Here is a 12021-nt window from a genome sequence, read left to right as displayed (position 1 = left end):
GCAACACTGCAGGGCCCGCTTGCCTGGCTGAGCACATGTGGTTCGTTACTGTTATTGTTGGTTTTAATTAATTTTGCTTCTCAAATCTTAGTGATAATTTCCAATGCCCATATTTTTTGGGGTTTTTTTTTTTTTTGGTCATCTTGCTTTTTCAAACATTCTTACATGTTTATTCGTTTTTTTAAAAACCTCAGTTATTGTTTTGTAAATACATAGCTTTGCAAGAATGCATTATTGTTGTAGAAGACTCAAATTAACCCAGCAGTGTGCAGAATAAAGTCCCAAAGGCCCTTTACCCTGAAGCTCTGATTCCATCCCTTTTGAAGATAACAACCATTAAGAAATTAAAGTGTATGTTCCTTTGAGTCCTTTTAATCCTTGGTTTCCTAGATTCAAATATTCTGGGTTTGTTTGTGTGTGTTTTTTGTTTTTGTGGGTTTTGTTTTTGTTTTTGTTTTTTACAATTTACACTTCTTCCAATTGTTTTACTGTAAAGCATCCTTTCTACCAAAAGAAAAATATATATGGAGATACGAAAACTATATGATTTGATTATGATGTGCCATTTCTCATATACTTTCAATATTATTTTGAGTAACAAGTATTACCAACAATATTTGGGCTTGTTAAATTGACCTTTTTGAAAGCTTTGACAATAGAGGGAACTTATTAAAATTGAAAAAAATGCTCAAATATTTTTTCAGGGATTGTATCTTAGATTATATTTGGTTTTCTCTTCTTGCATATTTTAGGTAATGAGTAACTGCTCTTAAGAACACTGTTTGCATTTAGAATAACTCCTTCCTCTCAAATCCCTTCCCATGCCTCAATGTCTATTCCTCTGTATTATTTAATAAATGTCTACCTCCCTGACAACCTTGTCACCTTAGGCAGGAAATCTGCTCAAGACAGTTTGTTGGCAACATGCAGCACCAACTTTTGGGGGCATACTTTCTTCATGACATCCCCAGAAATCCCAGATTCTCCTTTTACCACCCTGATAGGGCTGCTTGATCCTTCCCACACTTCATTTGCATTTATTAAACAGGGAAAAAACCCCACACAAATTACCTTCTAATTTATTTAATGTCAAAATGACATGCACAGTATTAATTTTATGTGTAAAATAAATACATAACTAGGCCAGATATTTTCTGAGTATTTTAGAGAGATGTTTTAGATAATCACAATATTTTAAGATATGTTTATTATTTAATATCATTTTTAAATAAATTTGAATACATTGCTTCACAAATGAGAATTATCCTTTTAAAGGATAAACTCTTTTGTCAGTTCACACTTTTGAATTGTGTCTCTTTCTATGTTTCTGTAGAGTCTCCCCATTTCCGCCCTTCCTACACTGTATTTTAATGACTCCATCAGTTTTCTGCCTATCCAAGCCCACTAGATGGTACACTCTATGTTACATGTTTTATATTTGTACCTCAAGGTTTTGGCATAATAGGTGATCAACAAGTACTTATTAAATCAATTTTAAAACTGCTTGTCCAAAATATATCTAATTCACAGCTTTATATTTAATTTCAGAGATTTTACTGATAAGAATTACTCATAAGAATCACTTAAAGCATGAAATCAAACCAAAAGCAACTCATACTGTATTTGGTGAATTAGGAAGCCATACATGAAGATTTTGTAAAACTTGGTCAGAAATCTCCACTTGAGAAGATTGGGCACACTTCCTTAAACAGGGAGACATACGGTTTCCATCTGCAGGATCAGAATTAAGCAGATTTAGAAGGAATAGACCTGCAGAGACCAAAAGGAGGCTCCAGGAAGAGCGGAAATGGAGACAGATGTTTCATGGAATGGAGGCAGCCTAAAGGAAGAAACACATTCCAGACACGTCGCCTTGAATCTTTAGCTTTGCAGGAAAAATGTTTGCACATACTTTCTACAGATAATTGTTTTTCCACTGATCTGACGTGAAGCTGTAAGATCTCACTTGTCATCCAATATAACGAGACAAAAACAGCTTTTGTGTTTATCAGAACCTGTTTTGTTCATGCTTACTTGCTAATAAAATGTGAATGTTGAATAGTTTTGAAGACGAAGGGAAAGGAATGCTTTTTCAGCTCAGCAAAATCCCAGAACTATAAACTCAAAGTGCTGTTCCTGGTAAGCTGTTTGCGTTGCAAACACATTTATTCTCACTATTGGATAGAAATGGTTTAGGCTTCTGTCTTTTTTTTTTTTCCTTCTTCTAACAATTTCCATTCTGTGATATGGAAATTGTGAGGCAACGCATACAAAGAGAGGAAGGCAGGGAAGCATGAGCACCTGGCTCTCCATGTGGCTGACTTTTATGCTTATGCTACAGAAACCTAAATTTGGGGATAAACACAAATGGCCAGAAAACATCCCTGCCCCTTTTTCTCAAGCTACAACTGGCAATCCTCAAATGCAAATATAACCGAGGCTCTGATATAAATATTCATTCTTCCTGAATTTTCCTCCGTTATTTCTCCTTTTACCTCCTTGTTTTACTCTGACCTGTTCCCCACTAAAATGTTTAAACCACTTTATTATATTTACCTGAATTTTGCAAACAGTAAATACAAAGGATCACTCCTGCCCATGGCTTTGGACTTAGCCATCCCTGCGCTTGCATATCTTCTCGACATGGGACCAGCAGGGCACATCTCTGAGTTGCCTGGTTTGTAGTAAGTTGTCAATTTCTATCCCCTTCCTACCGGGCTTTAGAGCTATAGATAGTTTATGTCATGGTGGACTGTATTTAGGAGTACATTCCATGCCTGTGAAAGAGTATGTCTGCACCAGAGATGACAAATGCATAGCCCAAAGACAGTGACCTGGGTAGAGGGAAGTGTCAGCAGATGTCAGGTTAGAGCAATCATAGTGCCAAGAAGAGTCATCAGGCCAGCCTCAGCCTCTGCACCCCGCACAGCCATCAGTCCTTGTAAGTAACCTAGCACCCCAGTACAATCTCAGGGGAAAAGGGGTTGACATGACCCTCAGGTGTCTTAGATAAAGTTTTTGCTCCCTGGAGACATCAGGACACTCAGTACAAAATGATTCAGTTACCTTTCTTGCACCAGATGATGTGACTGAGACTTTTACCAGCAATATTTATATCATTTAAGAATACTGCAAAAGATTTGAGACTTCCATTCTCCAATAATCAGAAGAGTTATCCACAGAAAAGTCTTTCTATAAAAGTACACAGCCCCATTTTAAGTGGTAACATTTGGTTATAAATAATTTTAATCAAATCCATTTGTCTTTTAGCAAAAGCACATCTAAATGACCCGTAGGACGATATTGCTACCATTGGGTCTACTTAATATGTTTGTCTTAATTTCAGAGTAAAAATATGAAAAAATAGTGCGTTTGGAAACAACGGTCATACTTCTTCTTGACTGCTACCCTTTGCCAGGGAACCCTGTCAGTACTGACTTCTTCTTGAACATGCTCCTTATACCTGTTCAGGATGGTCACAAGACATTTTCTGCTCCTAAGCATGTGTTTTGACTAATAAAACGTAATGTGTGTTTTTTTCCTAATATTTTGATATCTTTTGATCTCAGCACTTAATCTGCATCTAAATTTCCAATAAAGAACTTAACAAAAATGTCATGTATGCAATAACAGAAAGAAAGCTATGAAAGAGTTCAAGATACTCAGGTTTGATACCTACCTTCATGAATGAATGCAAAGATCACTGAATGAAAGAGTGAAATTGTAAATGATGGAAGGTTTGCCAGTCTTTATAATTATCTGATCAGCCAGAATGAATATGCCAAGCCTCACACTTAAATTATGATCATTATGTCCACTTTACTTGTCAGTATTATTTTCAAACATCTATCAATACATTTTTTTTTTTTTTTCCTGTGTCCACCACCATCACCATAATCTAAGTCCTACCCTGTCTTGCTGGGAATACAACAATAGTTTACTTACAGGAAGTTGGCACCTCCTCCATTATATATTCACTCTGTAATGAGAATAAGCTCTTAAAAAGGCAAAGCTAATCATGTCAACCTCTGCTTAAAATCCTTAAATGGATTTTTATTCTTTTTAAAAAATATTTTGGTTATTTATTTGACAGAGAGAGAGCGCAAGCACAAGCAGGGGGAGCGGCAGAGGGAGAGGGAGAAGCCGGCTCCCCACAGAATAGGGAGCCTGATGCGGGGCTCGATCCCAGGACCCTGGGATCATGACCTGAGTTGAAGGCAGATGCTTAACCGACTGAGCCACCCAAGCACCCCTGGATTTTTATTCTTAATAGCCACCAGAACAGTGTCCTTGCAGAAACACAGAAACATATTAGTTAAGAGGAAGGATTCTGAGGAGGTGAGCTTGACTCTAGCCTACCTCTGAGACCTTGGGTGAGTTACTTTATCTCCTGAACCTCAGTTTCTCCATCTGTAAAATCCTGGTATATCTAGTAGATGGTACAGCTGTGTTAGGATGAAAATGTCAAAACATATAGTAAGTGCCATGGAAATTTACTATTATTATTTGCTATTTATATTTTTGCTATTTTTATTTTATGTTTGCTATCATTATTAAAATAAATCCAAAACACTTTGACTTACAAGGTCCTTCATGGCTTGGCCCTTCTAGTGTCTCCTTCCTCCATATCATATCAATGGGCTCTTCTGCTGCACTGGCCATCTTTAATTTCTTTTTCTTTTTTTTTTTAAAGATTTTATTTATTTATTTGACAGAGAGAGACAGCGAGAGAGGGGACACAAGCAGGGGGAGTGGGAGAGGGAGAAGCAGGCTTCCCGCGGAGCAGGGTGCCCGACGCGGGGCTCGATTCCAGGACCCTGGGATCATGACCTGAGCCGAAGGCAGACGCTTAACCAACTGAGCCACCCAGGTGCCCCGCCATCTTTAATTTCTTATTATCCTTGTTCTATAAGACTTTTATATGTACGAGTTGTTCTGCTTGGAATTCCCTCCATTCCTCATTTTTTTCCCCCAATCTTATTTTATTTTATTTTTTAACAGCTTTATTGACAATACAGTAAATCCATGAAGAAAAAGAAAGTAAAAGCATGTATACACTGAAATTCTTGTTGACTCATTGATATTCACTTAAAGATGAGGATATAATTGTCCCTATTAGCATACAAAAAATAATGCAGATTTTAGTGTAAATATTAATAGGGTCTGGGATAGAGTCACAGTGAGGCCTCCATTCCAAGAAATTGAAGTGACTTCAGATTGTTCTCATGATATAAAACTGACCTTAAAAGTGCACAGGAAAAAAACCATTCCTCCCAAGTGTTTGGGAACAGCTTCCTGACTCTTGACTTACTAGTGGTAATAGTACAGCTGAAGAAAGAAAAAATAAAATGAAGAGGGTGAAATGAAAATCAAGTTCAGGAAAGAATGGTTTATTATTGTGGCCAGCATTGTGTGAAGGAGAGAAATATTAATGGGGCGCCTGGGTGGCTCAGTCGTTAAGCATCTGCCTTTGGCTCAGGTCATGATCCCAGGGTCCTGGGATAGAGCCCCGCATCGGGCTCCCTGCTCGGCTGGAAGCCTGCTTCTCCCTCTCCCACTCCCCCTGCTTGTGTTCCCTCTCTCGCTGTGTCTCTCTCTGTCAAATAAAATCTTTAAAAAAAAAAAGAAATATTAAATTTGTTGAATATACACAAAAGTCACTAAAGAGATCATCTCTGGTATCAAAAGAAGTTTTATTGGATCTCATCAGGGACTAGATGAAAATAACTAGCATGAATTGAATATTCACTATGTGAGAAACTGTTATGATCTTTCCATTGATTCACATGTTATTATCAGAATAACTCTTTGTAGAAGGTGCAGTAATTGTGCACATTTAATAGATTTGTAAACTGAGACCCGGGATAGGAGGATCAAATAAATTGTCAGAGGTTACATGATTTCTAAGTAGTAAGGCCAGGATTTGAATCTAATTAGTGCTGCCATAAGACTGCTTAATTTACCTAATTTTTATTCTGTACTCAGCCAAATAAATTTCTGCTGAATAATCTAGCTTCTTAAGTACTGCGTTCCGAGAAGGAGGGGTTCCAGTTCATGGAAGAGAGCCTCATCATCACAGCCTTCACATTATAAATTCATAAATGGACTTTCTTGTACAAATTTTAAGCCTCATATAATTTTTGCTTGGCATCCTTCATCAACCTACAATCTGATTTGATTATCACTGATTATGTTAGTCAGTTGCTGATCCTGAAGGCTGAAGACCATACCAAGGCCATGTTACCCGGTGGGAGCACTTGACAGTCTTTCAGTCTTTCCCCTGATATTGACAAGTATGAAAAATATCACATAACATTGATGTAGATGGGTTGTAAAATTCAAGTAGCATTTGTTATAATTCTCACTTTCATGAGAAATAAGTATTATGTCAGAATGAAACTTTAGTCTGGTTAAACATGATGGCTAAGACAATTCCATGTATTCACCACAGCTTCATTTTCCTCCTGGGCATTCAGCTCCGGTACATTTTCCACTTTCTTTGGCTCTGGCTTAGGTCATGTGGCTAGTTTTAGCCAACTGAATGGGAAAGGAAGTAATGCCGCACATCTGGTCCAAATTAGTGAGGAGCAAGGATCCTTTCTCAATCTGTCAACAGAAGATACCAGCGTGACCTTGAAGGTGAAGATGGTGAAGGTCTAGCACGAAAGAAGTTTGAATCCCTGAATAACTACTTGAAGGACTGTAAACCTATTGACCTGCATTGGACAGTCACGTCAGCAAGTTATAAATTTTTATTGTGCAAAGCCATTGGGATTTTGGAATTGTTTGTTACAGATGCTAATGTAACTTGCCCTAATATACATCTTTTCAATTTTTGTTTTCTTATCCATTTCTTATTCATACTGAGGGAACAATTCTTAATGCTTTTATGGGTTGATTTACCTAGCACATATCACTGACATTAGAACAAAAATAATAAATGCCTGTTTTTTTGTCACTCTATCCTCTCTGATTTCTTTTTTTACAAACAACTGTTCTTTGGTCTTGCTTATTTGGTGGAGTACTTACTGAAATAATTCACATCTGAGTGAATTCACCATTATTTCAATTTATTTATTTTTAAGGCTGAGTATTTTATAAACTGGATTAAATCAGAGTTAACAAATCTATATAAATCAGAGTTAATAAATCTATATAATGAGTAAATGTCTATAAGTCCAATATCAAAATTAGTTAATGGCTTTCTATTTACTTCCAGAGTCATACAATCATAATATTTGATATTGACTTGCTAGGATGTATTTATGAAAACATGTGAATTCTTTCATGTTTTTAAAAATCTATCCTAATAGATGGGGATTCATCATAAATTCATAACTCTAAATGGTAAAGCTTCTTTGTATTTAATGTAATGTTTAAGTGTGTGTCTCTTCTGGGACCACAGTATTTTGTTGTTCACATGTTTATTTTCTCATTTCCTTTCCTTTTTGTCAGAAAATGTGGCAATATTCCACTTTTAGTTGCCAGAAAAAAATTCTACTTCAGTTTTATCCCAGTTTATTGAGGTCTCCATTCACCATCATTCTGTTAGGCTCCAGAAACTTAATAGATTTTCAATATCCTGGTTCTCACAAAATGTGTCATCTAGTTCTAATTGAATGTCTCCAAATAATATTGGTAGAGAATTTGGCAAAGGCTTTAGAAATATTATCTAATAACAAAGCCAGTTCACATTCCCTTTCCCCTTACTGCCTTTGCTCCCCAAGTAAGGACACCAGAAAGACAATTTAGTGAAGGCTGAAATCAGTAATCTCATGAGGATAGGGTTAGGGGGAGAGTCAATCACAATAATTGAAAACAAGAAGTTGGACTGAAAATCAAGAGATTTGGAACTATCTTATAATAGTTTTTTTTTTTATGATGGAGTAATTTAGTTTTTTTTTTAAGTTGAAACTTAAAAAATTTAAATCTTTCCTATCCTAACACAAAGCAAATTGTTCCTTCTAATACAGACTTTATTGATTCACAAAGCATAATAAACCATGCCTTTTAATATGTAGAACTTCTTTGCATAAAATTGCTATTCACTCATGGTGATGATGATGATGATGTATATATTATCAGAGGGTAATAATAGACATTTTGAATAGGAAAATATGTGCATTTATAGAGGATGTCCCAGGGAGGACCAGCTAATAGCCAACTGCCTTTGAAAGAGATAATTAGTATGTTAATTTGTTTCTACTGTCCAATTTCAATGGTAAAGCCTTACAAAATTTTACAAATTTAGAAACCTTTATCTTTTAGGGGCAGAATTACTTTAAAGAAATCCCAAAACTGTACTAAACCAGAAAGCTAACCTGAATCCTACTACTGCCACCAATATATTATCTGTAGTCTCTGCAGTATCACTTGGGAAGCTAATTATGATCAAAAGATTGTTGATAACCATAGAACCAGGACAAAGGACTCTAGGTAGGTCAGCTCTTTAATAGCTGAGGCAAAGGAAGAGCTGTTTTTCAAGGGATCAGAATCTTTAAATTTGTTGACAACCATAAGGTTTTGCTATTATTACTAAGATTGAATGACCCTGCCAATTGAAGGCTGCTGAATAGTAGTTAATGGGCCTTGAAAATCCTTGATTTTATGATCTTCCTTTTCTCGCTCAGTACCAAAATGTACCAATTCCCTTTAACTTCTTTTATGTCTTTATATATGTTATCGATTCAATATAGTTTTAGTGGAAGGATTTTTATCTTAAATGTCCTGAATTTGATTTCTTTCATATTTATCATATTTAATCAAAGTTTTGATATCATAACTCCAAAGAGAACACACTTCTGAGAAAATTCGATCCAACCTCAACATCTTTTATATATTTTTCTTTGTTCTTCTTCTCATATATGTTAAGAAATCAAGTTATAATATATATTTGCAACCATGCCCTCTACTTTAAAGCCCACATTGAATGTGAGCAGAGTCTGGCATGATGTCACTGTGATTATCCTTTAGAGCTCCTCTATCTGTATCTTATATTGGCCGCATTGACATCCAAAGCCAGTGATTGTACAACCTGTTGGGTGACAACATCACCAAGCAATAATCCTTGCACTATTTCCATGCCTGTGGGTATGGATGTTAACAAACACAGGGCAAGTCTGTTTATTCCTGGCAGACTCAAGACAAGGTTAACCAGAACTTGTCCTAGGAGTATTAAAATGATGAATTTGTGGAATTGGGGAAGATCCAGTGAAAGGCATATTAGAAGAAAGTTAGGCAGGAAAATAACAGGTCAATTTCAATCTTAGTTTAGAAGAACATGTCCAGGACAAGATTACTCAACTCGAAAATATGAAGAGTTCCAAAAATTTTTTGAACAATGTTACTTCTGGAAGATTTATAATTTACTAATATTTTTTTTTTTTAAATTAAGATTTTGTTTATTTATTTACTTTAGAGAGTGGGAGGTGCAGAAAGAGAGGGAGAGAGAGAATCCCAAGCAGACTCCATGCTGAGTGCAGAGGTTCAGTCCCAGGACCCTGAGATCATGACCTGAGCTGAAATTAAGAGTTGGATGCTTAACAGACTGAGCCACCCAGGTGCATTTAATTTACTAATTTTTTAAAAAGATTTATTTATTTATCTGACAGAGAGTGAGTGTGAGTGGGGAGAGGGGCAGAGAGGAAGAATCTCAAGCAGACTCGCTGCTGAGCGAGGAGCCAACTCAGGCTCGATCTCATGACACACGAGATCGTGACCTGAGCTGAAATCACGAGTCAGCCACTTAGCCAACTGAGCTACCCAGCTGCCACCCCCCTTTTTTTTTAAATCTGTCCCTATGTTAGATGCCACAAGACAAAATCTACAGGACTATGTTAGAAAAGCAAAAGTCTGGACCAGAAAGAAATGAGAAGGCATACATCTAGCACACAGTCCTAGGGCAGTATGGTGACCGAATTAAATGCAGATTAAAATAATTCAGAAAAAAAATAGCAACTGACACTAAAAGAAGAGCTGAGGGAAGTCAAACACCTAATCTGGGCCCATCCCGAGAGATTCTGATTTCAATAGTCTGAGGTGTGGTTGAGACATTAGGATTTCTAAAAACTCTAGAGGTGATTCAGATATGTGGCCAAAGTTGAGAACCACCATGCTAGAGAGGAATTGTACTCCACTGAATAGGATGTAGAAGACAGAACTGCTAATTAAGTCCTGGAACTTTAAAAGGTTAGTAAAGTCTTGATGAGAATGTGGTAGAAAGATTGTTTTACACTAGGCTCCCAGGGGCCAGAGTCTTTACAAACATTCATGATAGCTTCAGTTCAAGAATCTGCTGAGGTTGATGCTCCAGTTGAAAAAAAAAAAATGGGGAAAAGGGGAAAGCTCTCTGGGAGGTAAATTTCTTGGATTCCAGAGCAGGAAGCCAAGGAGAAGCCATGACATAGCTTTCAGGCTGAAGAATCCCACCGGCTGAAAATTCTTGCTTACAAGATCATCTGTCACCTGAGTGAATACACAAGGCAGCATCAGGTGCCAGAAACCCAGGGTTTAGCCGGAAAATAGACATTCAAAGGCTTTGAGTTGAGGAGGAAACTTCTGATTGACCTGGTGACTGGGCTGGCCGCCATCATATGTTTTTGAAAACATTCTGGAAATCAGGACTATCTCAAATGCTACACTGAGAAAAGAGCCATTATATTAGAGGATGTTTCCTAGTTCAGTGGTACTCAAACAACGGGTCCATCAGAATGGGAGGAGTTAAATCCCTGATCACTGATCCTCTAGAGTTTCTGATTCATTAGGTCTGGTGTGGGACCTGAGAATTTGCATTCCTGACCAGCTCCCAGATGGTGCTGATATTGTCTGTTCAGGAATTACATTTTGAGAAGAGCTACTCTAAGAACAGTACAACAGTGCCATAATTTAACTCCTGATGGAAGATTCCTCCAAGTGTTTGAGCTCAAAATCTGCAAACTAGGGACAATAGACATAAGCTGACCAACATCTGGATGAGGCTAAACCAGGATTTTTTTTTCCATCTCCTAATTTTTCTTAGGTACCACCAAGTCTCTTCCTGAGTGTCTGCCCACAATATGTGCTGGTTTTAAGGAATATACTTTTGCTCAGAATAATTATTTTGGAGACTCAGGATTAACTTGTTCTTTAGGATCAGTTGCGGGGTGCCTGGGTGGCTCAGTTGTTAAGCGTCTGCCTTCGGCTCAGGTCATTGTCCCAGGGTCCTGGGATCGAGCCCCGCATCGGGCTCCCTGCTCGGCGGGAAGCCTGCTTCTCCCTCTCCCACTCCCCCTGCTTGTGTTCCCTCTCTTGCTGTGTCTCTCTCTGTCAAATAAATAAATAAAATCTTAAAAAAAATAGGGTCAGTTTTGTGATAATACTGTGTGTGCACTTAATGCTCCATTCTTTTTATTTATTATTTATTATTTTTATTTTTTAAAGATTTTATTTATTTATTTGACAGTGAGAGAGACAGCGAGAGACGGAATACAAGTAGGGGGAGTGGGAGAGGGAGAAGCAGGCTTCCCGCCGAGCAGGGAGCCCGATGCGGGGCTCGATCCCAGGATCCTGGGATCATGACCTGAGCCGAAGGCAGACACTTAACGAGTGAGCCACCCAGGCAACCCAATGCTCCATTCTTTTTAATATTAAGGTCATGGGATACTTGGTAATGAACTAATAACAAAAGATATGCCTCTGAAGGAACTACACATGTACCTGGAAGAATCCACTCATATTGCCATTATGAGAGTCCAGCTTGACCCAGGCAAGAGAAAGCAAAAGGAATTAGGAAAAGGAAGTTTTGGACTGTCTATTCTTTGGATTTTTAAATCAAAGTCAAGCAATTCTGATTTTGTACTGTAATCTCTTTGGATTTAAACAAGTTCAGACTTTAATGTGCAGGAGAGGTTAATCTGTAGTCTTATTTTTCCTCAAAAACTTCATAGAAGTAGGGGAAATATATACATATTTGTGTTGTCTTTATGTTTCTGGAGTTGTTTTTTTCAGAGAATATTTACTTAGCGCTTAATTTCATTTCAGAGT

At 37.4% G+C, this 12021-nt stretch overlaps 1 protein-coding gene across 1 annotated transcript in view; it reads right to left on the bottom strand.

The window, feature by feature from the left end:
- EPYC (epiphycan) overlaps positions 1–12021 on the bottom strand; it is a 35032-nt gene that overhangs the window by 13109 nt on the left and 9902 nt on the right. The window lies entirely within an intron of this gene.

This window comes from Mirounga angustirostris, unplaced genomic scaffold (genome assembly GCF_029215605.1).
Source record: "Mirounga angustirostris isolate CCGP_5_RB_7025 unplaced genomic scaffold, mMirAng1.0.hap1 SCAF_5, whole genome shotgun sequence".
NCBI lineage: Eukaryota > Metazoa > Chordata > Mammalia > Carnivora > Phocidae > Mirounga > Mirounga angustirostris.
The sequence above is the reverse complement of the archived record's forward strand: the minus strand, read 5'-3'. Positions and strand labels throughout refer to the sequence as shown.